This window comes from Spinacia oleracea, chromosome 6 (assembly GCF_020520425.1).
Source record: "Spinacia oleracea cultivar Varoflay chromosome 6, BTI_SOV_V1, whole genome shotgun sequence".
NCBI classification, from domain to species: Eukaryota; Viridiplantae; Streptophyta; class Magnoliopsida; order Caryophyllales; family Amaranthaceae; genus Spinacia; species Spinacia oleracea.
In genome coordinates this window covers 12,179,879-12,206,314 of record NC_079492.1, presented here as the reverse complement: position 1 = coordinate 12,206,314, position 26,436 = coordinate 12,179,879, and the positions used below count along the sequence as shown (strand labels likewise).

General features: G+C 36.0%; 1 long non-coding RNA gene across 1 annotated transcript; it reads left to right on the top strand.

Moving 5' to 3' along the window:
* Positions 1–20,744: 20,744 nt before the first annotated feature.
* LOC130462435 (uncharacterized) lies at positions 20,745–23,572 on the top strand. The gene is made up of 3 exons (XR_008922629.1): positions 20,745–21,003; positions 22,696–22,759; positions 23,540–23,572. It is a non-coding gene; the product is annotated as an uncharacterized lncRNA (long non-coding RNA).
* Positions 23,573–26,436: the final 2,864 nt, after the last annotated feature.

Genomic DNA, 26,436 nt, shown 5'->3' with positions numbered 1-26,436 from the left:
TTACAAATTGATCATTTAAACAATAAAATTTTCACCTTCCTCTTTCCAAATTTAATTTGACTGTTTCCGTCAATATAATTGGAACTATTGATTCGATTATTGAGAAAAATGATCGATTGTTTGAGTTATATGACACTGTTCAAATTCAATAATTGTAGGAATTAAGATGAAACAACATGAGTTTGTAGGGGGGGGGGGGGGGGGGTTTATGAGTTCAATTATATATCCACCTCAAAATTGTGGGGATATATATATATATATATATATATATATATATATATATTTTATTTTCTTTCCTCCATAACAAAAATAACTTATTCTTATGTGATTCTTTTTCCAGGAAATTGATCGGAAGAGGATGTATTCTGGGTCTGCAAATATGTAATTTCTTCTTCAACTACTACACTAATGGTACGCGTACTTTCAAATTTATTGCTTTTCGATATAACCGATAATTTGAGACCGACTTGGGTTTTATTTTGGGCAAATTTGTCAAAAACTACCTTATAAAATTAATTATTTGTAAAAAACTACCTTATAAAAAAAATGTTGCAATTAACTACCTTATAAAAAATTTATGTTGTAAAATACTACCTTTTCCCGAATTACGAACGTTTGATCGAAATTTCGGGATTGACTTTACCATATATATATGTCACGTGTCATATAATTACGTCTTTCCCGTTAGATGTCGCGTAATATGCACCTAGTAAAGTCAACGTCGTAATTTTGAATTAATGCTCATAATATGGCCAAAGGTAGTATCTTACAACATAAAATTTTTATAAGGTAGTTTATTACAACATTTTTTTTATAAGGTAGTTTTTCGCAAAAATCATATTTTATAAGGTAGTTTTTGACAAATTTGCCTTTATTTTGACCATTCTCTATTATATATAATTAATTGAAATCTTCCTAGATACAAAAGTTTGTATAGACTTGCCTTAAATTGGGTTTAATTAAGTTTAGTTGAGGTGTATTTGACAATTAGTATAGGCTATGATCCTATCAAATTGCTCGAATGTCCGATCTTATTGCTTTTAAAGAGCCTCCAGACTATGTTCTTCCTTTTTTATTATGCAAAACGTACAATGTCTATTTTTTATATGTTATGAAGTTTAAATTGCACCTTATGCTATTTGGTTTAAGAAGATGGTGGTGGTGTTTTAATATTGGCTTATCACTACAAATTTAAAGGTACTATAATTCCCAAAGAGTGCTTGTAGATGACATTTGATGTTGAAGGCAAATATTTAAATGTATATAGATGATCAACATTTTTCATTAACAGTCTCACTAAGCTTTAGTATGGATAAAGCTAATTAAAGTGAAATAAATATATATACTTCGTTTTTGTTTTTGACGAGTTGAAATTAATATTTTAGAAATTGATTGTGTACTATTTAAGGCCTTGCTCTACCAATCAGGTCGAGGTTATATTCTAGTTCTTGTTTGGATCTCCTTGAATACAAAGTAAATCAATTTGAATGCATCTTGCCATTTCATCGATCGAGAAGTTACCATTCATGAAAAGTTTACTTTTAACCAAGGAAAAACTAAGGAAGAGGAAAGTAGTAAACAAATGAAACAACACGAGATAAATCGGACACGAAAAAGAAACTAGAGTGAAAGGTAGGGTGTATGACTATTTAAATTAAACTAGCTTTTGAGCCCGTTCAAAGAACGGGCGGTTGTATATTGGTTGTTCAGATGTCTTTTGAAGTTTTAATTAATTAGAACTTGTGACTTTTGGTAACATATAAATTAAATAGAGGTGTAATTTAAAGGTTGGAAAAATATAAAAATTATAATGATGAATAAATATTGGTTGTTAAAGTGGTGGAGTGGAAAAGACTAATGAGTATAATAGATTATTAATAACTTGATGTTGAATAAGGAAAATGGAGTGGAAGATACGTTAGAAATTGTAAAACATAGAAACAATAAAGAAAAATTGAAAAAAACAACAAAACAAAATGATGGATAAAATGAGAGATGCCATAGATATGGCTTATAATAATGAGATGCCACATGGCTTCTAATAGCCTATGATTTTCCTTTTTAAATACTAGGTATAAATGCATGTTTCGTGTTAAACGAGTCAACACGTCACGCTTAATAAAATAGCAAGAGATAAATTTTACTTTTTAGAGAGTATCGACACAAAATTGACACGATATAACCTGCCTACGAAAAATACTCCAAAAGAAAAAAAAAGAAATTGGCAATTAACACCTTAAAAGCTTCCAACTTTGTAAATTACCACCTTGGTTTTACAAGGTTTTGAAAAATCACCACCCGTTAACGGTGAACTTAACTGTTTCGTTAACAGGTGGTAATTTTTAAAAAAAAAATTTAACTTTATGTGGTAACTTTCAAAACTAATAATATATTATAAGATGTTAATTTCAAAAGTTAGAACTTTTTAAGATGATAATTGTCAAAAAGATCCTATTAATTGTACATATCAACCCTCTTTACTAGCTCGCTCCAAGTTGAAGCACTGAAGTATTAATTGACTCTAAAACCAAACATACTGATGTTTTACGCATAGCATAGCCAAGACAAGCTCTCCTTCCAAGCTCAAATGACAAATGCTTGTAGAGAGATTCCCCTTCGTTTCCCCTGGAATGCACACGAATAAAAATTTCAGGCTCCATTCATATCTTTGGGTCCCTAACTATGTAGTCCATAGATTGACCATTATTATGGTTCCTTGGGTAACATCATAAACACAAACAATTCATTTAAAATCGCAAATTAAAAAACCCGTTCAACTAGTGAAGAACACTAATTTCAAAATTTGGGAAATTAGCTGCTTGAATGATCTACCCATGATGTAAATTGGGAAAAATTGTCTAATTTAAGACACGTGCATGTCACGTGATGGTCAACGCCGGAAAACAGTCGTTGACCACCGGAATATGGCTTATGGTCCTTATTCACAACAAAAAAACCTAATTAGGCCTTCTTTCATAACTTTTTTTAAAAGGTCTTTTCTCACAATATTTGTGTTTTAAAAGGTCCTTTCTGACAAATTTTCCTAAAATATATCCCCACAATTTTGAGGTGGATATATAATCGAACTCATAAACCCCCACAAACTCATGTTGTTTCATCTTCCTACAATTATTGAATTTGAACAGTGTCATATAACTCAAACTATCGATCATTTTTTCTCAATAATCGAATTAATGGTTCCAATAATATTGACTGAAACAGTCAAATTAAATTTGGAAAGAGGAAGGTGAAAATTTTATTGTTTAAATGATCAATTTGTAAAGAGGAAGGTGAAAATTTAATTGTTTAGATGATCCATTGAATGGGGCATTGAACATGAAACAATTATTGAATTGATTGCCAAATAAATATTAAATAAATTAGTTGGAGAAGAAGAGGAAGAGGAAAGGTCTATGAGACATTGAAGAGGAAGTGTTGAAGGAGAAGCAGTGAAAGGAAAGTGGGACACGTGGATTGGTAAAGAAGAGATGTGAGGTTAGTGGTTTGAGTTATTAAATACTACGGAAATATGGATCGTATCGGAAATATAAATATTATCCAAGTCGTAGATGTTGCCGGAAACGGAAACATGGTACGTATCGAAAATATTATCGGAAATGGAAATATTGCCGGAATCGGAAATATTTCCGGAAACGGAAATATTGTCAGAATCGGAAATATTATCGGAATCGGAAAATAATTCCGGAAACGGAAATATTAAATATTTGTTCGAAATGGAAATTGATTCTGGAATAGGAAATATTAAATATTGTTCGTATCGGAAATGAATTTCGGAACCGGGAATTTAATCGGAAGCGTATCGTACGAATAAACATCGGACGAGCTTGCTAGACGCAAGGTCTAGCACGAAGCTAGGCCCAACGCCTAGCAAAGCCCACGCGCGACCAAAGCAAGCAAAGCCCAAAACGCGAGAGCAAGGCCAGCAGGCGCGCGCCCCTCGTGGGCTGCGAGCACTTACTGGGCCTGGGCTCAGCGCGCGCGCGCATGGCGCCCCTCGTGGGCTGCGAGCACTTGCTGGGCCTGGGCTCAGCGCGCGCGCGCGCATGGCGCCCCTCGTGGGCTGCTGCGCCTGCGTGTGTGTTTGTGCTTGCGTACGAAACCTTGATCGGTTAGGATTCGTATAAGATTAATTTCCTAAGTCTATTAGGTAAATTAAGTGATTGAATTTTAGATTAATTCAGATTCACTAAATCGTTTCCTAGTAGGATTCTAATATCCGATACCCATGCCCTATAAATAGGTGATCAATGCTCACAATTTATATCGAGTATTCAAGTATTCAAAGTGATTTTTGAGAGCAAAAATTCAGTCATACAATTGCCTATAAGTGCCGAAAATTCTAAGTACCTTAAGGGCGATCCTAGTTGGTCAAGCTTAAGGCGGATCCGGACGTGCTGTGGACTATCTACGGAGGGACGACACTTGGAGTCCTAAAGACTTGTTCTTGTTCGGTTCGGGCGCAGCTAGGGAAGGCACGCAACAAAGAGTATGCATCTAAACTATGCTAAATGATTATGTGTAAATAATATGCTTTCATTGCTTTATGGTTTTTCCGCATGATTTATGAATTGTCATATGTATCATAACCTAACAGTGGTATCACGAGCCTCTTATTATTTTCATAATCTAAATTGCATGAACATGGTTAAATATTATAAATTTGCAAGAATTAAAAGGGGTGATTAATTTTCGTAATTGTTAATTAATTGCAAATTGCGTTTATTTAATTATACGTACGCTGTTTTTCGGCAGTTTCTTCGTTACTCATCCAAATCGAGTGATTTTTGTGTCAATTCCGCATGTAAAAGGCATTCTAAAATTTTTACAAAAACCGTATTTTTCTGCCGAACCCAGAATTCTCAAATTCGAAGCCTAACTATGACTTTTCGGAGGTTTTAGTTTTGCGAATGCAAAATTTCGTAAATTTAAGATGTTAAATTAAATATTTGCGATTCTTGTTGATAAATCTTGAATTTTTGACTGACCTACTGTATATGTTTAACAAGTTTGAATGCCTAGCCTTGTTAATTATGCAATCTAATTTGTAATTATGATTAATTTGTTGAAAATTGGAATAATTTAGAATTTAATTTGGTTTTCATAATTAGTTATAATTTAATTAGATACCTATGATTAAAAACCACCATAAAAATTGTAAATTTATGTTAAATTTTAAATTTCTATGACCTAGACTTGAATCCATGTTAATCGGAAATCAATTAAATAATAAATTTTCAATTTTTCGCCCTAAAATTATGAAATTAATATTATTTATTAATTTGTCATTAATTTTGAATATAAATTTTAAATTTTTATGCGATTCGCTCATATAACTTGCACGCACAAAGCAATGGATGCTACGTGTTACCCTTAAGGGGTGTTGTATAGTGCGGGCATGTGACGACGAGCAAGGGAGCTCGTCGCCCATGCGGTACGAATGCAATGAGCAACACCATGGTGCACGAGCACAAGGCAGCAGCCCTGCCTTGTGTCGTGGGCTGTGTGCAATGGGCGAATGGGCGAGGGCGAGAGCAAGGCACGAGCAGTCGCGTGTGGGCAGCAAGCGAGCTGCGCCACAGCGCGCACTGCCTCGCGTAAGCGTGCGGAGCCTCGCGCGCAGCGAGCGTAAGCTCGCGTGCCACGAGTGCTGCGCCAAGCATCGATCGCTCGCGCGCAGCGAGCGCTATTGTGCGTGCGACGAGCGCTGCGCCCAGCGATGGCGTGCGAGTGCTTGTTGTGCGTGCGACGAGCGCTGCGCCCAGCGATGGCGTGCGAGTGCTTGTTGTGCGTGCGGCGAGCGCTGCGCCCAGCGATGGCGTGCGAGTGCTTGTTGTGCGTGCGACGAGCGCTGCGCCCAGCGATGGCGTGCGAGTGCGTGTTGCAACGTGCGACGAGCGCTGCGCCCAGCGATGGCAAGCAGCTTGCTTGTTGCGACGTGCGACGAGTGCTGCGCCCAGCGATGGGCTGCGACAGCATGCTCGTGCGTCGAGCGCTGGCGCGCGCAGCGAGCACCAACTCGCGTGATGCCTTGCGATGGTGAGCAGCAGCGATGCGAGGCAGCGCATGGGCTGCGCGCACATGGCCAGCGATGGTTGTGTGCGTGTGGGCGTGCGATGCGTGGGGTTGTTGCGTTGCGATTAGATCGTTTTGAAATTTTAATTTGAAATTTTCAGTTTACGTAATTTTAATTAATTTTAAAATTGATAATTTAAATTTTTTCTTGGATTTTAATTTTGAATATTGTAATTATAATAAATTTTATTTATTCTAATTATTTTACTAAAATTAAAATCATGAATTAATTTAAATACGACTGAAATTAAATTAAACTTTTGGATTCAATTATAAATTTATATGAGCTTTAAATTTTAATTAAATTTGTATGTTTCCGGTTAGACTAGAAATACATTTTTATGTTTAAAATTAGTAAAGCATATGAATTTATTGGTTTAAGTGGGAGCCCCTTTTAGTCATAAACTCTTGATTAGGTCTACAAATCCTTAAGGTTAAAACAACTTGATTAGAATTAATAAGGACTGAATAATTTGTAGATTATTGGTGCCCTTGATTAATTGCTGCAAATGTTTATGTGATGCATAATGTGTTTTACTAACCAGCTATGTGGGCCATTCATGATAATGAATGGGTGAATGGTATATATTGTATATGTACTGTTTTCTAGGTTATTAAGTGACTAGTATGGCCCAAATAGGATAGAAAATATGGTCTGCGTACCATTAATTTGAATGTAATTGGTCTAAAGTACCAAAGTTGTTTTTTCAATTCAAATATGGTCTGCGTACCATCAAATAGTTGTAATTAGTTTTAATTATAGCTTATTCTATTTGAAGAAAATGGTCCCTTCCACGGAGATTTTCAAGACGGACTTTGAAGTTAAAGCTTCAAGATGAAGTCGGGCCATACTAGATCACATTTATCTTATGCATGTTTTAAGTTATTTATTGCTTTTAAATATGTCTTAAAATGCATGAGATCAAAAGCTTGATTATGTTGCATGATTAAGGATTTTAGTTCACTTAAAATCTAACCAACATAGTAAGAGCCTTAAGTTCCAAACTTAAAAAATTGAGTTAAAAGGTGCCATGCCAAAACATACACTTGCTTGGATATCCTTTACATCAATCTAGTAATAGTTTTCGCTCAGCGAGGTGTTACTTATTGGTCCTAAAGGGGCAAGGTACACAAATAATTGTGAGTACATGTTAGTTTTGGTGAAACTCAACGATATAAGTAAGGAGTCCTTTTATGTCGTGGCAAAATCGATAGGTTTACCTAATAAGTTCTTAGACGTACCTATCAACCAAGAATAGTTTCTAGACTATTAGCAAAAGGCTTTTGCTTACCTAAGATGTTTTAGGATTAAGTCGACAAACTGTGCTTAGTTCTTCAATGATTTTAGGATCTTGGAATCATTTTATTCACACCTGCCGGAACACATAACTTGAATAAAATGCTTAATGAACATTGAATTATGCATGTATGCTAGAATTTAAGTTTATTAAGAGAAATTGTGAATGGTTATTTATTTGTTTATTCTTTTCAATTGTAGTTTTAAATATGGCAAACAACAATTCATTCAACATTCGATCAATTCTCGAAAAGGAGAAGTTGAACGGGAAAAACTTCCTTGACTGGCAAAGGAACTTGCAAATAGTTCTTATGCAGGAAGAAAAGGAGTATGTCCTAGAAGAGGCGATGCCCGAAGCCGCAGGCGACGGGGTCACTCAGGCAGCCCTCAATCGTTGGATTGATGCCAACAAGGATGTGAAATGTCTAATGCTCGCCACCATGAGTGCAGATCTGCAGAAAACGTTCATCAACTCAGATGCTTTCACAATCATCAGTGAGTTGAAGAACATGTTCCAAGATCTGGCTCGAGTCGAAAGATTCGAGACTCATAGGCAAATTCTTGAGACCAAGCTTAAGAAAGGCGAGCCCGTAAGTCCACATGTTCTAAAATGATTGGACTCATTGAGAATATGAGTCGGCTGGATCAGCAATTTTCTCAGGAAATGGCTATAGACACCATCCTCCATTCTCTTCATAGCGGGTATGATCAGTTCAAACTGAACTACAGTATGAATAGTCTGGACAAAACGCTCACTGAGCTTCACGGTATGCTGAAGACCGCTGAAAAGACGCTCAAAAGTGATAAGCAGGATGTGCTTATGGTGCGTGGGGGCAAGTTCAAGAAATCTGGAAAGAAGAGGAATGCTAAGAAAGGTGGCAACAAGGCCAGCCCAACTAAGCAAACTGGCGCCAAATCTGTAAAGAGGAAGGTCAGTCAACCCACTTCTGAATCCGAATGCTTCTACTGCAAGAAGAAGGGGCATTGGAAGAGAGATTGCTTGAAACTAAAGGAAGATCAGAAGAACGGAACAGTCGTTCCATCTTCAGGTATTTTCGTTATAGACTGTATACTTGCTAATTCAACTTCTTGGGTATTAGATACAGGTTGTGGCTCACACTTATGTTCCAATCCACAGGGACTAAGAAGAAGTAGAAAGTTAAGCAAGGGTGAAGTCGACCTACGAGTGGGAAATGGAGCACGGATTGCTGCATTAGCTGTAGGAACTTATTATTTGTCGTTGCCCTCCGGGCTAGTTTTGGAACTGGAAGAATGTTTCCATGTTCCAAGTCTTACTAAAAACATCATTTCAGTTTCTTGCTTAGATGCTAAGGGATTTTCCTTTTTAATAAAAGACAATAGTTGTTCGTTTTATTTTAAAGAGATGTTTTATGGATCTGCTAGATTACTCAATGGACTTTATTTATTAGATCACGACAAACAAGTATATAACATAAATACCAAAAAGGCAAAAAAGGATGATTCAGATCTCACCTATCTGTGGCATTGTCGATTAGGCCATATAAACTTGAAACGCTTAGAAAGACTTCAAAAGGAAGGAATTCTAGAACCATTTGACTTAGAGGATTATGGTAAATGCGAATCGTGTTTACTTGGCAAAATGACAAAGCAACCTTTCTCTAAAGTTGGAGAAAGAGCAAATGAACTATTGGGTTTAATCCATACAGATGTATGTGGACCAATGAGTACAAATGCTAGAGGTGGTTTCAGCTACTTTATCACTTTCACTGATGACTTCAGTAGATATGGTTATGTCTACCTAATGAAGCATAAGTCTGAATCCTTTGACAAATTCAAGGAATTTCAGAGTGAAGTAGAGAATCAATTAGGCAAGAAGATTAAGGCACTGCGGTCTGATAGAGGCGGTTAATATCTGAGCTATGAATTTGATGACCATCTGAAAGAATGTGGAATTCTATCAGAATTGACTCCTCCTTGAACACCACAATGGAACGGTGTGTCGGAACGGAGGAATAGAACCTTGCTAGACATGGTCAGGTCAATGATGGGTCAGGCCAAACTTCCATTAGAATTTTGGGGACATGCACTAAATACAGCTGCACTCACTATAAATAGAGCTCCGTCTAAAGCTGTCGAAAAGACTCCCTATGAATTATTGTTTGGAAAGCCTCCAAATGTGTCTTTTCTGAAGATTTGGGGATGTGAAGTATACGTCAAACGATTAATTTCAGACAAACTTCATCCAAAATCTGACAAATGTATCCTTGTGGGCTATCCAAAGGAAACAAAGGGGTATTACTTCTACAATACATCTGAGAACAAGGTGTTTGTTGCTCGAGATGGTGTCTTTTTGGAGAAAGATCGCATTTCCAAAATGACAAGTGGGAGAAAAGTAGACCTCGAAGAAATTCGAGTCGAACAACAAACTCTAGAGAATGCTCAAGATGACATTCAGGATGAAACTCAGAGATCTACGGATTGAAGCAGGCATCCAGGAGCTGGAATATACGTTTTGATGAAGCAGTCAGTGACTTTGGTTTCATCAAGAACGCAGACGAATCTTGTGTATACAAGAAGGTCAGTGGGAGCAAAATTGCTTTCCTAGTATTATATGTCGACGACATATTACTTATCGGAAATGACATTCCTATGTTGAACTCTGTCAAGATTTGGCTTGGGAAATGTTTTTCGATGAAAGATCTAGGAGAAGCACAGTACATATTGGGCATCAAGATTTACAGAGATAGATTTAAAAAGATGATTGGACTTAGTCAAAGCACTTATATCAATAAGGTGCTTGATAGGTTTAAGATGGCGGACTCCAAGCGAGGCTACCTACCCATGTCTCATGGAATAACTCTAAGCAAGACTCAGTGCCCAAAAACACTTGATGAGCGTAGACGAATGAATGGGATTCCATATGCATCATTGATTGGTTCAATAATGTATGCTATGATATGTACACGACCGGATGTTGCGTACGCACTCAGTGCTACGAGCAGATACCAGTCAGACCCAGGAGAGGCGCATTGGACTGCTGCCAAGAATATTCTGAAGTACCTGAAAAGGCACAAAGATGACTTCCTGGTCTATGGTGGAGATGATGAATTAATTGTTAAAGGCTATACGGACACAAGTTTCCAAACCGACAAAGATGATTTCAGATCACAGTCTGGGTTTGTCTTCTGCCTCAACGGGGTTGCAGTAAGCTGGAAAAGTGCTAAGCAAAGCACCATTGCAGATTCTACAACTGAAGCGGAGTACATTGCTGCACATGAAGCAGCAAAGGAAGCTATATGGCTAAGGAAGTTCATAGGTGAACTTGGTGTAGTCCCCTCCATTAAAGGACCAATAGCCCTGTATTGTGATAATAACGGAGCTATTGCACAGGCAAAGGAGCCTAGACACCACCAGAGAGTCAAGCATGTACTTCGTAGATTTCACCTTCTACGAGAGTTCGTTGAAAGAAAAGAAGTCGAGATAAACAAGATTGGAACTGATGACAACATATCAGATCCATAACTAAACCTCTGCCGCAGGCGAAGCACAACTCGCACACTGCAGCTATGGGAATCAAGCATATTGTAGAATGGCTTTGATATCCCTGTTTAATGTTTTAAAGTTTTAGAGTTTAAATCTTTGTAAAACATTATTGGTTAATCATTCACAATAAATGAAAAGAATTCATTTTTTCCATTTAATTTGTGGTTTATTAAATGATGAGTCCCTTCAATTTGACGATGTATTCAAGATAGACTGTCAGGACCAGTCCTGTGACTAAGAAATGTCTATCAAGTGAACTTGAATGTCAAAGGTTGAAAATGGTCCCTAGTCGGAGTTTTCTATAAAATTGGACGCATAGAAAACGTTAGACGACTAGAATGCAAGATGACTAGTAGTTCTGTTTCTTGAACTATGTGGACATGGCAATGTCATAATCATTTGCATAGATACTTACTTTGGGAAGACTAGTATCGGACAAGACCTATGAAACTTTACTGTAAGAGATGAAAATCTGTCATAAGTAAATTTCATTAAAATTATTAGACACTAAATCCTCAATACCTGAGTGATTTGAGATTACTTGTTTGAGAACTGGTTGCTTTGACGTTGACCAACCGTCGCACCGTAAAAGGAGGCTATAAAGGCAACGCTCAGGTAATCACCTATCAAACGAAGTCTAATCTCAAGATCGCAAGATTGGGATTGTCCTCCCATAAATCGGGATGAGATGCTTAAAAGTTGTACAAGGCCACTCGGAGAGCTAGAAACTGTGAAATGCATGGCCGTGCTCGGATGAATCATAGGCTATGATTATCTGTTTAGTTGATCAGTTGAACTCTGAAACCAAGGAACACCTCTTGACATAATAAGGATGACAACTCTTACCTTATGTTCAAGAGCAAGCATCGAGCGACAAAGGAATTAGGAAATGCACACTTGTCCCTAAGGACAAGTGGGAGACTGAAGGAAATAATGCCCTTGGTCCAAGTATGCATTCTATGTTAAGTCTAATAAATGCGGTTCAGTATTAATTAACAAGTTAATAATTCAGTGAGATCAAGTGAGCTGAATGCCTGACTAGAGGCCGCTTCAGTTCAAGTAGAATTAATGATATTAATCCACAGCTTACTCTTGACTGAACCCGTAGGGTCACACAAATAGTACGTAAACGGATCAAGTATTTAATGGCATTAAATACTCCATCTATGGATATTCGGAATCGACGGATCTTGGTTTCAGTGGGTGCTGAGATCGTCACAGGCAAGAAATGAATACTCCGGAAACGATGATATTGCCGGAAACGGAAATATGGATCGTATCGGAAATATAAATATTATCCAAGTCGTAGATGTTGCCGGAAACGGAAACATGGTACGTATCGAAAATATTATCGGAAATGGAAATATTGCCGGAATCGGAAATATTGCCGGAAACGGAAATATTGTCAGAATCGGAAATATTATCGAAATCGGAAAATAATTCCGGAAAAGGAAATATTAAATATTTGTTCGAAATGGAAATTGATTCCGGAATCGGAAATATTAAATATTATTCGTATCGGAAATGAATTCCGGAACCGGGAATTTAATCGGAAGTGTATCGTACGAATAAACATCGGACGAGCTTGCTAGACGCAAGGCCTAGCACGAAGCTAGGCCCAACGCCTAGCAAAGCCCGCGCGCGACCAAAGCAAGCAAAGCCCAAAACGCGAGAGCAAGGCCAGCAGGCGCGCGCCCCTCGTGAGCTGCGAGCACTTGCTGGGCCTGGGCTCAGCGCGCGCGCGCGCATGGCGCCCCTCGTGGGCTGCTGCGCCTGCGTGTGTGTTTGTGCTTGCGTACGAAACCTTGATCGGTTAGGATTCGTATAAGATTAATTTCCTAAGTCTACTAGATAAATTAAGTGATTGAATTTTAGATTAATTCAGATTCACTAAATCGTTTCCTAGTAGGATTCTAATATCCGATACCCATGCCCTATAAATAGGTGATCAATGCTCACAATTTATATCGAGTATTCAAGTATTCAAGTATTCAAAGTGATTTTTGAGAGCAAAAATTCAGTCATACAATTGCCTATAAGTGCCGAAAATTCTAAGTACCTTAAGGGCGATCCTAGTTGGTCAAGTTTAAGGCGGATCCGGACGTGCTGTGGACTATCTACGGAGGGACGACACTTGGAGTCCTAAAGACTTGTTCTTGTTCGGTTCGGGCGCAGCTAGGGAAGGCACGCAACAAAGAGTATGCATCTAAACTATGCTAAATGATTATGTGTAAATAATATGCTTTCCTGGCTTTATTGTTTTTCCGCATGATTTATGAATTGTCATATGTATCATAACGTAACAGTCTGCAAATATGTAATTTCTTCTTCAACTACTACACTAATGGTACGCGTACTTTCGAATTTATTGCTTTTCGATATAACCGATAATTTGAGACCGACTTGGGTTTTATTTTGTCCATTCTCTATTATATATAATTAATTGAAATCTTCCTAGATACAAAAGTTTGTATAGACTTGCCTTAAATTGGGTTTAATTAAGTTGGGTGATGATAAAGGTCGCAAGTTGCGACAACATTTAGTTGTCGCAATCTTACGTGTCGCAGTTTCATTGGTACATATAGGCGCCACGTAGGCTATGCGTCATCAGAATATTTTTACTATCAATTCAATATTTTTACTATAAAAAAATATAAATAAGGTAATCAATGTAAAGAAGGAAACAAATTAGAATATTAAGATTTTCCTACCTTTTTTTGAAAGGTATATAATAGATTATATAAGTTAAATATTTTAGTTTCCAATTTAAATCATGACACATAAGCATGCCATGTCATCATTGTGACACGGCTTAAAGGTCGCATGTTGCGACCTTTATCATTTTCGAATTAAGTTTAGTTGAGGTGTATTTGACAATTAGTATAGGCTATGATCCTATCAAATTGCTCAAATGTCCGATCTTATTGCTTTTAAAGAGCCTCCAGACTATGTTCTTCCTTTTTTATTATGCAAAACGTACAATGTCTATTTTTTATATGTTATGAAGTTTAAATTGCACCTTATGCTATTTGGTTTAAGAAGATGGTGGTGGTGTTTTAATATTGGCTTATCGCTACAAATTTAAAGGTACTATAATTCCCAAAGAGTGCTTGTAGATGACATTTGATGTTGAAGGCAAATATTTAAATGGATCAATTGACCTCATCCATGTGTAGTTAGAAAAGATTTGAAATCAGAAGTGTATGAACTATGTTTGTCAAAGTTATGTTCCCAATATTGGAAGAGTAGTAATGTTGCTTAAGCTCAATGAGCTAGGTGAATATTAGATTACGAACAACTACGGAGTAACTTACAAACAAACACAACGACAATTAATGAAGTAGGGCTGTAGGAGGTGGTGGCATTCTTAGAAAAGAATGAGCTGGAGAATTGGTTCTTCGGAAAATACTGTGTAAAATTCTTGGCCTTCTGCAACAATGGAGACACTTGCACTCAATCCATATTAGATGAAAAGCCAACCAAGTTCGTGCTTACATAGTACAATACTACTCACTTGCTCCAAAACCATGGAGTAACGGTTGTCATTAATGTAATCAAGTGCTTACTCGGCCTGGAGAATGAATTAACATATTATGATTACTGTACAATATTGTGGCATGTCTCAGACTAATAATTGGTAATTTATGTTTATAAAGTATATTGGTTTTTACAAACCAATGTCATAAAGTTTTACTCGTACATATGTGCGCACAAACTTTATTATCAAAACTTCCTAATATACCCTTATTGAATTGTAATAAGATCAAGTGATATGCATATCAAGGAGATAAACTCGGAAGCCTTTGTTTTTTTTTTGGTGTTAGCACCCGGTTCACCCTTAGGGCTAATTCGGATTCGGGGCGAGTTTTGCGTAGATAGGTTCCAGTCCCCTCCCAATTGTTGTTGCGGGAAATCGAACACGAGTTCTCCCTACCAAGTTCATCCCTAATCACCACTGAACCAACAGGCAATTGGTACGTGTTCTAATATAATGTTTGGGTTTATATGTGCAGGTTATTTTGTTGGAATGATGATATGTATTGCTTGTTTAAGGGGGGTTTGGACAATTTTTGTGGGTTGCTAAAACAATACGGGCTATCTAAAAGTATAAATGAGCCTATGTTTGTAATTGAGGCTTATATAAATTACTATGCATAATGGTCGTTCTCTTTTCTTGAACCTGCCCAATTAATCATTACTAATACCTGTACAAGATCGATGTTGATCAGTCGGATCAGTCAGTCAGTGCCTAGATGGAGTTACAGGTAAATGGAGATTGTTGTGGTGTTTACCATCATCTTACTACTTGCTTCAATTTGAGAGCATTAAAGTTCTCTATATAGGGTCCGAGTTGGTATATAAAGATAGTATTAGACAGAGGTAAGAAGGGAAAAAACAGAGTTTTCTTACAATCTAATATTGCTCATTTTTCATGCAACACATTAACTACAAGTAATAATCTAAAATCATAACTAAAAAAAGGTCTTCATTACCAACATCTGGTAGTCCTTCTTTAAGAATCAACATAAGACATGGTAGATGAAGCTGTGGGGAAAGGTGGTGGGTTGCGATCAAAGCTCCAAACTGTTGGGTTGAGCCTCCCGAAATACCAAATCCCAAAATATAATAATATATATTATATTGTAGCTAGTAAAATAATTACTTAAAGAAGAAGAATAAGGTTGGTAGAATTATGTAGTAATTTCTAGAGCCTTATTATGTCGGTAGGATGCTCTAGAAATGTTTAACAAAGTCAACTACCTAGATGCTTCTAGTTGGCAGTGAAGCTCCTAGATGAGTCTAGTTCTTTTTTAGTTGGGAAGAAATGAGGAATCTCCTCATTTAGTACGCATCTATATAAATAGCTTGCATTGTTGGATTTGTGCAAGGTGTTGTGTAGTAGTACACAAGAACTAAGAAATGAAGGATTGAGGGGGAAGGGAAGCACATTTATACTTGAGGGAAAACTTTGGTTTGCCTCCACGAAATTGTTCTGGGGGGTTTGTATCTTTGCTGGACACCATGAAAAAAAAATCAGTAAAAGCAGATAAGCAGATGAAATTAATTACAAGTTTAAAGCATTCAACAAGAAATTTGTTGCTAAATTATTTTTTTCTTATTTGATCCATTATCTTGCATATTCTATCAACCTATTGATAGAATCCTAGACCATAACATACTATGCCTAATAATTCAGACAATTACATTTAATCTAAGACCTATATAAATTCACGAATCTACCAAACAGTTAGTCAATGAAAGAAATTCTACCTACCAACTGTTTCATAGTCCAATGAATTTAGTAAGAAGACACAATTATGCTAGACTATGAGACTACAAATTTCACTCGGAAGTGTATATAACAAGTTATACGAAAACATGTAGAAGTTATCAAGCATATCGAAACCACATTGTAAAAGTTTTTGAGCTTACCGCAACCGGTATTGTAGGCGGTATCATCCCATACATTGCGGCAGTAACATCATAGGAAAAACCTCCTAGGGGGAAAAATAGCACATAATCTCATATAGCGTATTATAAACAACTTGATATGATCTTCATAACATGATCTTCATCTTGAAATTAAACAGGTTTTAATCTCACCTTGTTGCTTTTTATCCTCGTTCTTCCAAGAAGTGTATGAGTTCCACGGAGGCAAATCTTCAAGCCCAAATGATCAGAAGATTAGGGACTCATTACAGACAATTTGACAACTAAATTGAATGATTCTACACTTTTAACAAATACTAGTTAAGAGCACGTGCGTTGCAAGTGGGAGTAAGATAGTGAAATTTGTTTATATGTAAAATATTATTAGAATATATACATACATTTCATTATTGTTATATTCAACAAAAGTAGTTGCATATCTAATAACATAGAGTATGGTTTTGTTTACATTCAAAAGTAGGTATCCTGCCTTAGCAAATAGCTATATATTCAAAAGAAGTTAGTTAAATTTGTACATAGGCAAAAGAAGCTTGGTAAACCTGTACATAGTCAAAAGTAGTTGAGTGACGCTTGTTCAAGCTATACGTTGTCAAAAAATTGCTTATATATACTTAGTAGTGAAGTGGTAGGTCAAACAAAGTCTACAAACTCCTGTTGAGTCCCCCTTCAAGCATTTATTGCTCTAGTTCTCGTCAAGCATCCTGCAGAATAAAAATAAATTAGAAGATCCTAGGGAATAGTAAAATTTAAAACATAAATCAGCAAATTTGAGCTATTTTCCCTATCTCTCAAGGAGATGAACAAAAATGAATATTAAATTTTAAGTTTTTTCCTTTTGTTTTGGCCAGGTATATTAGTGGCTTCATGTGGTGAGGTGTTTGAAGTTGAACCTGCCAAATATAGAATATTAAATTTTCTTTTCTGTGAAATAATATAAAAAAAAGGACTTATATTAGTACATTATTTAAACTAACCTGTCTCAAAGATGCTGAAACATATCACTTGGGTCTTCCCTTTACTTTTTTCAATTTCAACTATATCTTCATGTCTTAATGTTTTAGATTGACCTATGTTGTAGACGCTTTTTTTAACATCGATTATTTGAGCGTCATTTATGTTCTCATCATTTATAATAACTTGGTTTTTCAAATTTTTCTTATTAGGATAAGCTTCTCGTCGTCTTTTTCTAATTTCCAATTTCCTTTCCTCGGGCAACTCGGCATACCATTTTCTCTTGTATTCATTTAATTTTAATCTTTTCTCTAAAGGAGTCGCCATACCCAATTTCTTTTCTGGATAGATAGAGATAGTCGGAAGGTGAAGTTATATGTATATACTTATACTACATACTACCTCTGTTCCTTAATGTTCTTTACGCTTTGGAATATGTGTACAAAGTATGAAAACTTTGACCGTGGATTCTCACTGTTGTATACATCAAAACGTTATCATATAAGATCTTGTTAGATTGGTCTCGTTATGTATTTTCAAAATATCAAATTTTTATAAATTTTTCACATATAGAAATGGATATATAATTGGTTAAATATTGCATTGGAGTGCGTGCAAATAGTAAACGTAAAGAACATTAAGAAACGGAGGTAGTATATAATAAGAACGGTTAGTAAATAGAAATCATAAACTTTAATATCAAGTATAAATTCACCATAATGGCACAATTTGATGTACTATTGTTTCCCTACTCAAAACTCACAATATTAATTAATAAAGTAAAATTGACGATGAGACTTCAAGATTGACTCCTTATTCAAGCCTAATAACCTTGGAATGCCATTAAATTTGAAATTAATAAAGCAAAATATTATACAACCAACAATCACAATCCAATAAAAATGGTGAACAAAACTAAAACAAACTACTGAACACAAAACTTTGATTTATTAAACAAGCTGAAAATTAAATTAAAACTCCAAGAATGTGAAACCACTCGGTACCTGTTATTCGCGAGATTTATAACACCAATGACAAGATCGTCAATGAAGAAATGAGCCCACCACCTAACCAAGTATACTCTACAACAAAGCTCCAAGAATCGATCTTGAAAGCTTGCCGTTTTCATCTGCGTGTATTCTGTGACCTACGTACATACATGCACTTGTAATAGCAAATACTACGTATGTCAGTAAACATCATTTTTATGGGGAGAAATAAAACAATATGTAATTTTTGGAACCTCGAATAATGTGGTAAAAACATCATATATAATTTTGTGTTTTGTATCAAATACCTCCTGCCCGATGCATAGACTCCAAGACATCTGTTATATCAAAGCATCTCACACTCTCAAGGAATCAGATAAGACGAAAGAAAAGGGCATAGAAGTTGCTAAAGACAAGTGTACCCTTCAGCTAATAAGTCAAACTATATTTGACGAAGACAAAATCTTGAGAGGATCCCTAAGTTCAATGGGAAAGACTTGTAAAAATTAAGCTCAAAAGCGCACTTACTTCTTCCGTCCCTTAATACTCGCACCGTTTTGATTGGATACGCTTGTCAATGCACAATTTTGACCACCAATATCTTTAATTACATATTATAAAAACTTATACAAATATTAATTTTTTGAAAATATATATTAAGATGAAACCAACAATATATTATATGCTAACATTTATTTTCATATACTAGAAATAAAATAGGGTCAAAGTAAATTATGTGAATAGTGCAAAAAGTCAAAACGGTGCATTAAGAGACAGAGGGAGTATTTCTTTCACTTAAATATCTCTACCCCTATCACAAATTTCTCTTGAGAAAAAGGAGAACAATCTAACAGACCTTGAAACACCATATATCGCCATTACTCCAAACTAACTTCATCAAGTATCAGAAATTACACAAGAACAAACACACTGGCTCTGTATCCTGTATCCTCTTTCTTTATACTACCTCCGTTCCTAAAAGTTCTTTACGCTTTTCGTTTTAGTCCGTTCCTGAAAGTTCTTTACATTCCTACTTTATTCCATTTTTACTCTTATTTGGCCACCATAACTTACCCACTCACAATACTTTAATATTAGTTTCCACCCACTCACATTGTTGTACAATTTATAGCCACTTATTTTCCATTTGTTACCCCACCATCACATGTTCACCAAAATTCCTTAATTACCGTGCAAATAGTAACCGTAAAGATCATTTAGGAACGGAGGTAGTATAAGTCAACCGTTACACATGACCATGATTCCACAAGTTAGCACATGTACGGAAACCTATCCGTAGTTCATCCCCAATTCCTCCCTTCTTTCTTCTTTCTCCATAATATGTTTTTCTGTCTATAAAATTTATGTTAATTTGTCCATCTTTTTCCCTCATTCGTCTCTTATTTTTGTAATGGAGCAATATTTTGGGGACGGATCAAAACGACAAATGGGACAAATGCAAAGGAACCGATGGAGTACCATACAAATCGCGTTGATTAATCAACCTCGTTTTCTCCAAAGTCGAAATCAATAGAAAGTAAATGGTAATAAGACATATCATCTCACATTCTCACGTGGCAAATCTTTCATTTGATCACCCACCAACTCTCCACTCTCCACTCTCCACTCTCTTCCCCAAAACCCACCAACTCCTTTTACTTTTCTTTTCGAATAAAAAAAAGACGAGAAATCTAGTATTGAGATAATATCATAATATAAAGGATAATATATCTTTTATATTATTACTATTATGTAATTATACTTAACATATTAGTGGTAGATTTGATTTTATAATATCTTCTAATTATGTACAATATCTTTGTTATTTTAGCAATTGATATTATTGTTGACTTTGTAATATTCTGACGCTTGTATAAATACTTCATTGCAAATATCAATACAATTAAGCTTTCTCATAACTCTATCATCTAGTACACTATTTTTCTCTTGTACTCCTATTCTACTTCATAGATTTTGTTATCGGTAGAAAGAATAAGAGATACAACAATCAAAGGTCTTGCTTAATCTCTGTAAATAGCAAGAACAACAAACAAATTCTGGGGTTTCAAATCAGTCAAAAAAATAAGTAACCACCCATGAAATTGAAATCCACTTTCTTGAAAGTAATCTCCTGAAATGAAGAAACCCAAACCCTACCTTTTCACTTAAATAAAAACCCACCACTACTCCCTCCTCTCTATTTCACTGTTGTTATTCTATTCACTTTCACACCTTTTGGAGAGAGGTGGAAAACAAAAAATGGGTAGAGAATCAACCAGAAATTTGGGCTTCTTCTAAGATCAAAAAAGTACTCCCTCCGTTCCGGAATATTCGACCCGGTTTGACCGGCACAGAGTTTAAGGGACTTGAATTGACTTATTTAATTTAATAGGTAGTAGTTGATAGTGGGGTATTATTTTAATGTAGTTAGTGGAAAATATGTGAAGGGGTGGGGTTGGGGAGAGTAGGGGTTGAATTTTTAATTATTTTTTGTATGGAGTAGGGGTAGGTGGGTTAATAGGGGTGGAGTGAGAAATAATATAATATTGTTAGAGTATTTCCATTTTTAGAAACAGGTCAAGTATTAAGGGACGGCCCGATAAGGAAAACAGGTCAAGTATTCCGGGACGGAGGGAGTAGTTAAGAAGCTCTTCTTCCTTAATTGTTGCTCAGCCTCAACAATCGTCTCCAGCGGTTGTAAGTTTCCCCACCCAATTTCACAATCATATTAAAAATTATATAGATTGCAAAAATTAAACAATCTAAATCATAATTGTAATACCCCGAATTTTTAAAACTCGATTAATTATGCTTAAGTATTTTTATTTAGTTTAAAATCGTTTTAAATCCTAAATTCGAACTTTATTTTAATTAACGAAGTTTTATTTCGCTTGAATTTTTAATTTTTATAATTTAATTTCATATTTACAAGCTTAATCTTAATATTTTCGGATTCTAAATAATTTCGAAACGTTCTTATCTTTATTCGAAAACTAAACCTATTTTACAAAAGTTTTATTTCACGATTTAATTTTCAGATTATATTAATCTCGTATTTTCGAGAATAATTACGTTTTAAATATTTCGTACGTTTTCGTTAACGACTTATTCGGAAAATAAATTCAATTACTTGCACCTTATAAAATTATTTTCGGAAATTAATTTAGCCAAATCATTATTTTAATTTTAGTTAATAGTAATTAAATTCTGAAAATTAGCTCAAAACTACGAAATTACCCTTATTAACACCTAAATGAAACAAGTCAGTTTCTCTTTTCTCTTCTTCTTCCTCACGCCATTTTGGCCATGGAGTCAAACTACTTTCTACTTGTCGTCACCCTAATTCATCTCAATATGACTCATCACCTATATGACACTAATCCAAATTTACAAGCCTTATTCATCAAAGCTACTTGCAAATCTGTAAACCTAAAACTAGAATAGCCAATATGAATCACCAATTTCCTTGCTCAACCTCTTACACTTGGCACTGCAAACAAGCTGATTTGTGGGATCAATGGAGCACCCATGACAACTATAAATAGTTGCTCAATCAGCCCAAATACAACACAAATCAGATTAACAATCAATTACAATTTTCACCATTGAAATCTATAAAATTTCTTACTTTTACTTTAATTTCAAATCAAACCACCACCACCACTCTTGCCGCCTACAACCACCGTACCACACCTCCCTTATTGCTCCGACAACCCAGCACCACCTCCACCCTTCGTCGTCCCTTCCCCCGCGCCCAATCTCCCCTTCGCGTCCCTCTCCTCCACGCCAATCCCCTGCCTCCTCTCCTCCGCGCAACCGCGCAGCCGCCACAACCACCACCGCTCAGCCGCCCCTTCCTTGCGCACCTAGGAACACCACCTTCCTCCGTCGCCGGCCACCGCCCAGCTCCCCTGTTTTCTTTCCCTCCTCCCTCTGTCGTGCTCCCTGTCGCCTCCCCTGCTTCCTCTCTGTTCCTTGCGTGAGTTCTAGGAACCAAGTTCCTATTTTGGAACTTTATTTTATTTTACAATTTCAAGTAAGCCCGAACTCCTATTTTGGCCCAATTTTCTTTACTAGGTTATTTTACTTATTCTAAATATGTTTTACCTATTTACTCTAAAATTTGTTAATATGTTTTACTTAATATGTATTATTCAAGTAAAATTAATATGTTTTACTTATACAAATAAAATTTGTTCCTTTTATTTAAAATTATAAATATACGCACTCACGTAAAACTTAAATTTAATTATAAGTTTTATTTAATTATTTCATATTTACTTGATTTATGAACTAAATATATTATTTGGGAAATATTAATCGTTTCGATATTAATTTTACAATATTTATCATTTTATATATTAATTCAATAATTTAATCTTTTGAAAGAATTCGGACTCGGAGCTCAGAAAGAACGAACCAAGGACAAAGCTTAACGTAACGCGGAATTAAGGTAACGGCTATTGCTAGTACCCGCAGTTCCCTTATAAATGCGATTATGAAACTACAACGTTATGATTGTTTTATGAACTGAATGCTTTGACATGTTTTATGAGTTGCGGGAAATGAAATATGATTTGATTGAATTATTTATTATAATATGATTTGATTGAATTATTTATTATAATATGATTTGATTGAATTATTTATTATAATATGATTTGATTGAATAATTTATTATATAATTTGATGGAATTATTCCTTATTTTATGATTGATTATAAAATGATATTATGATTGATTGAATTTCTTATTAAATGCTGTTTATAAGAAACCATGAAAGAAAGGATGTTTGATCTTATGATCCAAAGGAAATATGTTACTTCAATCGAAGTAAAAAAAAAGACTAAAATGTAAAATTAAACGAAACATGATAAATGAAAGTGAAAGACCTAGTCCGTTTGACAGTATATGTTCACAGGTTACGATTCTCGGTCATGCATGTACCAACGGGGCATCCGCCCATTGAGCCAAGGCTCTCATGTTTTTCAGGCCAAGGCCCCATGTTTTATGGACAACGGTCCATCGTGGAAGACGTTCCACCATGTCATACTTGCCACGGCTAGCATGTGCACCCAAAAGATTATGAATGAATTAAATAAAGGACTTTATAAAATGTTTTTAAATTATTCTATTCTCCCTGTGTTATTAAATAAAATGAATTGAAATGAATTTACGTTGCTAGAATAGTTCGTTACTGAGTATTCGGCTCACCGTTTTATTTTCTGTTTTAGGTACTGCGGGGATCAATGGAGACGAGTAGTGGCGAGGAATTTCACTTGAATAATATTCACTTAGTTTATGCTTAATGTTTTAATAGTTTAATTAAAGACTCTTAGTAAGTTATGTACTGTTATTTCGGTAATATAAAGAATTATTATAATAACTTTTGGGATTTAATAGCTTATGATTGATGGTTGCCTTGTAATTCCCAATAGGGGATTACGGCAGGTAAGTCCCCACCGAATTAGGTTAATTCCGCTGCTAATTATGCTTTAATAATTGAATTAGAGGTCGGGGCGTTACAATAATCCTAACATGCACACCAACAAAAAACAAAGGAAATAAATTATGGACACTTAAAGTTAGATTATTTTCTTCAAATATTACCCCAAAACTCATTCTAACAAAAATGAATTTGCAACATAGATCTGAAATTCAGACAAAATTGATGAAATTGAACTAAACTCAAAACCATAACTTCATTTTACGGCAAAATAACTTACCTAGATTACTCCTCTCTGAAGAGATTCACCGGATTCGCGGATTAATTTCAGATGAGGCCGGTGCGAACTCAATAGACTGTAATGGGATCAGTACAATAAGGGACTCAGCTCTTGAGGAAGAATCCAGAAAATAGAAAAACTGCTTGCTTTTTATTTTTTCTAACTTTCTATGAAGAGGGAATGACATATGGAAATAATACATATACTGGTATACACATGTTGTTTGTAGTGAATTAGTTGTGTTGCATGGCAATGTTGTAAATAGTAAAGCAAAAAAAGGGTAAAATGGGGCAAAAAAAATAATACAAAACCCAAATGTAATGTCGGCTTTTTTAGTAGTAGAGGAATTTTAACGATTATGCAGTTATAAGACTAAATATGAATGATTATAAAGTCTAATGAACGAAAGAATTTCAGAAAAGCAATTATGTAACCAACAACAACAACTACATCGATCATCATCATCCTCATTATGCAAAGAATCCAAGAATCTAACAAATAAAACAGCGAACAATTTGAACAAAAAAACACAACAACAATAACAACCGTCAGAAGATTAGGGACAACCTACATACAATTTTACATCTAAATTGAAGGATTATGTTAAACTCATAGAAGATTAGGAGAAAACATCTTAACTTTTCGTATATTATGTCCTCGATATGTGTCTACATTTTTCTTGACCCCAAACATTAGTTTAACTCCTTTTATATGTGTATACATATGGTTGGTGTGGTTAACGATGAGTTAACCTTGAGTTAACTTGTCGGAAAATGAGTTTGAGATCCTTTTTTTGCTAGGCAAGCAAGTGAAAATATATTAAGAAGCAAAACCAATTTACAACCTAAACTAACTCAATGGGAAGCAAACCAGCTAGGTTGGACTTCAGTTTGAGGTACTAAAGGGTGAAAAGAAAAGTATAGGTCCTAAAGTAAAAATGTGAAAGATGAGTCCCCATTGTTTAGCTTAACTCTTGGAAAAATGGAGAGAGAACAAACCTTTATTAGAATTTGTGGATCCAACAATAAGAGACTCTTGCTCAAGTGACGAAGTCATGAGATGCATGCACCTTGGCTTATTATCTGTTCAAGAGACGATTGATAACAGACCTACGATGGAATTAGTTGTGCTCGTCTTACACAGTAATTCATACACACTTCCAACCCGAAAGAGCCGGTATTTATTTATGAAATTTTTTTGGACAAAAGCAACTTCTCTCTAAACGAGAGCATCTCTCTCTAGAATTCTAGAGCTCTCTCTGTTCTCTCCCCTTCCTTCTGTTCTCTTCCCCTTCTTCTGATCTCATCTCCTTCCTCTCTAACCCATCTCCCCCCCCCAATCTCTCTTCATTCAATGTCAGGAAATGCAATTCCCCCTAAGGGGTACAGCCGAATGGGGCTGAAAGTCAGGTCGGAAGTGGCTGATATCCAACCCAACGGCTCCCGGTATTACATGTCAGTGGTAGGCCAATTCTGTGACTTCAGGGATTTTTCGGCCACCCAAATCCAGGACTGGGTTTGGTCGTGCTGGACAACCCACGCCATTATCTCAGTCCAGAAAACAGGGAAGGTGTTCTTCCTTTTTTGTGACAACATTGATGATCGTGATAACTTGATGGCTCTAGGCTCCGCATGCTTTAATGGAGCTGTAATCTTCTTTAAGCCATGGTTTCCAGGTGCTTCCATCTTAAGGTTTGATTTCTCAGAGGTGTCTATGTGGGTCAAGGTAGAAGGACTCCCAGTAGCCGTTAATCAATGTTATGTGGCGAGTCGTGCGTTGAGAGAATGGGGCGTGTTTTCCGGTTCGATCAGCCGTCTCTGCAAGATGGCCCTAAATCCTTTGTTAGGGCAAAAATTTCAGTTTCATTATCGGAGCCTCTGATTCCGGGTTTTTTCTACGAAGCTCGACCAAATATGTTTCAATGGGCATTTATTCGTTATGAGGGTATTTTTGTATTCTGTAAGAAATGTGGCAAAGTAGGCCATAAAACTTATGCCTGCTCCACCGAGGTGAGGGAAGACGAATGGCAAATGAAGTATCGGATTCGTCGAGTATGTGGGATTGATGATGAAAATTTAATGTTGGAATGACCTTTGCAACCGCTGTTCTCAAGCAAGTTACGTGGCCTTAAAAATTCAGACCGACTTCGAACATCTAGGGTTAATCTTTGCATATATCCGGCCCCGTTTCCGGTGGAAGGGGACAACGATTCAGACTCGTCTTCGGGGAACTCCAGCGGCACTCCACCGCCCCCTAGAAAGAGAAAGATGGCTCCAGGAGAAGGAACAAGTAAGAAACGACGCTTTTATACTTCACCGGAGTCTAGTTCATCAAACTCAGAGGTCTCTTCTCATAACTCAGTCAACGGAAAGAATCTTAGGGAAAGAAGAGGCGTGGAACAGTTG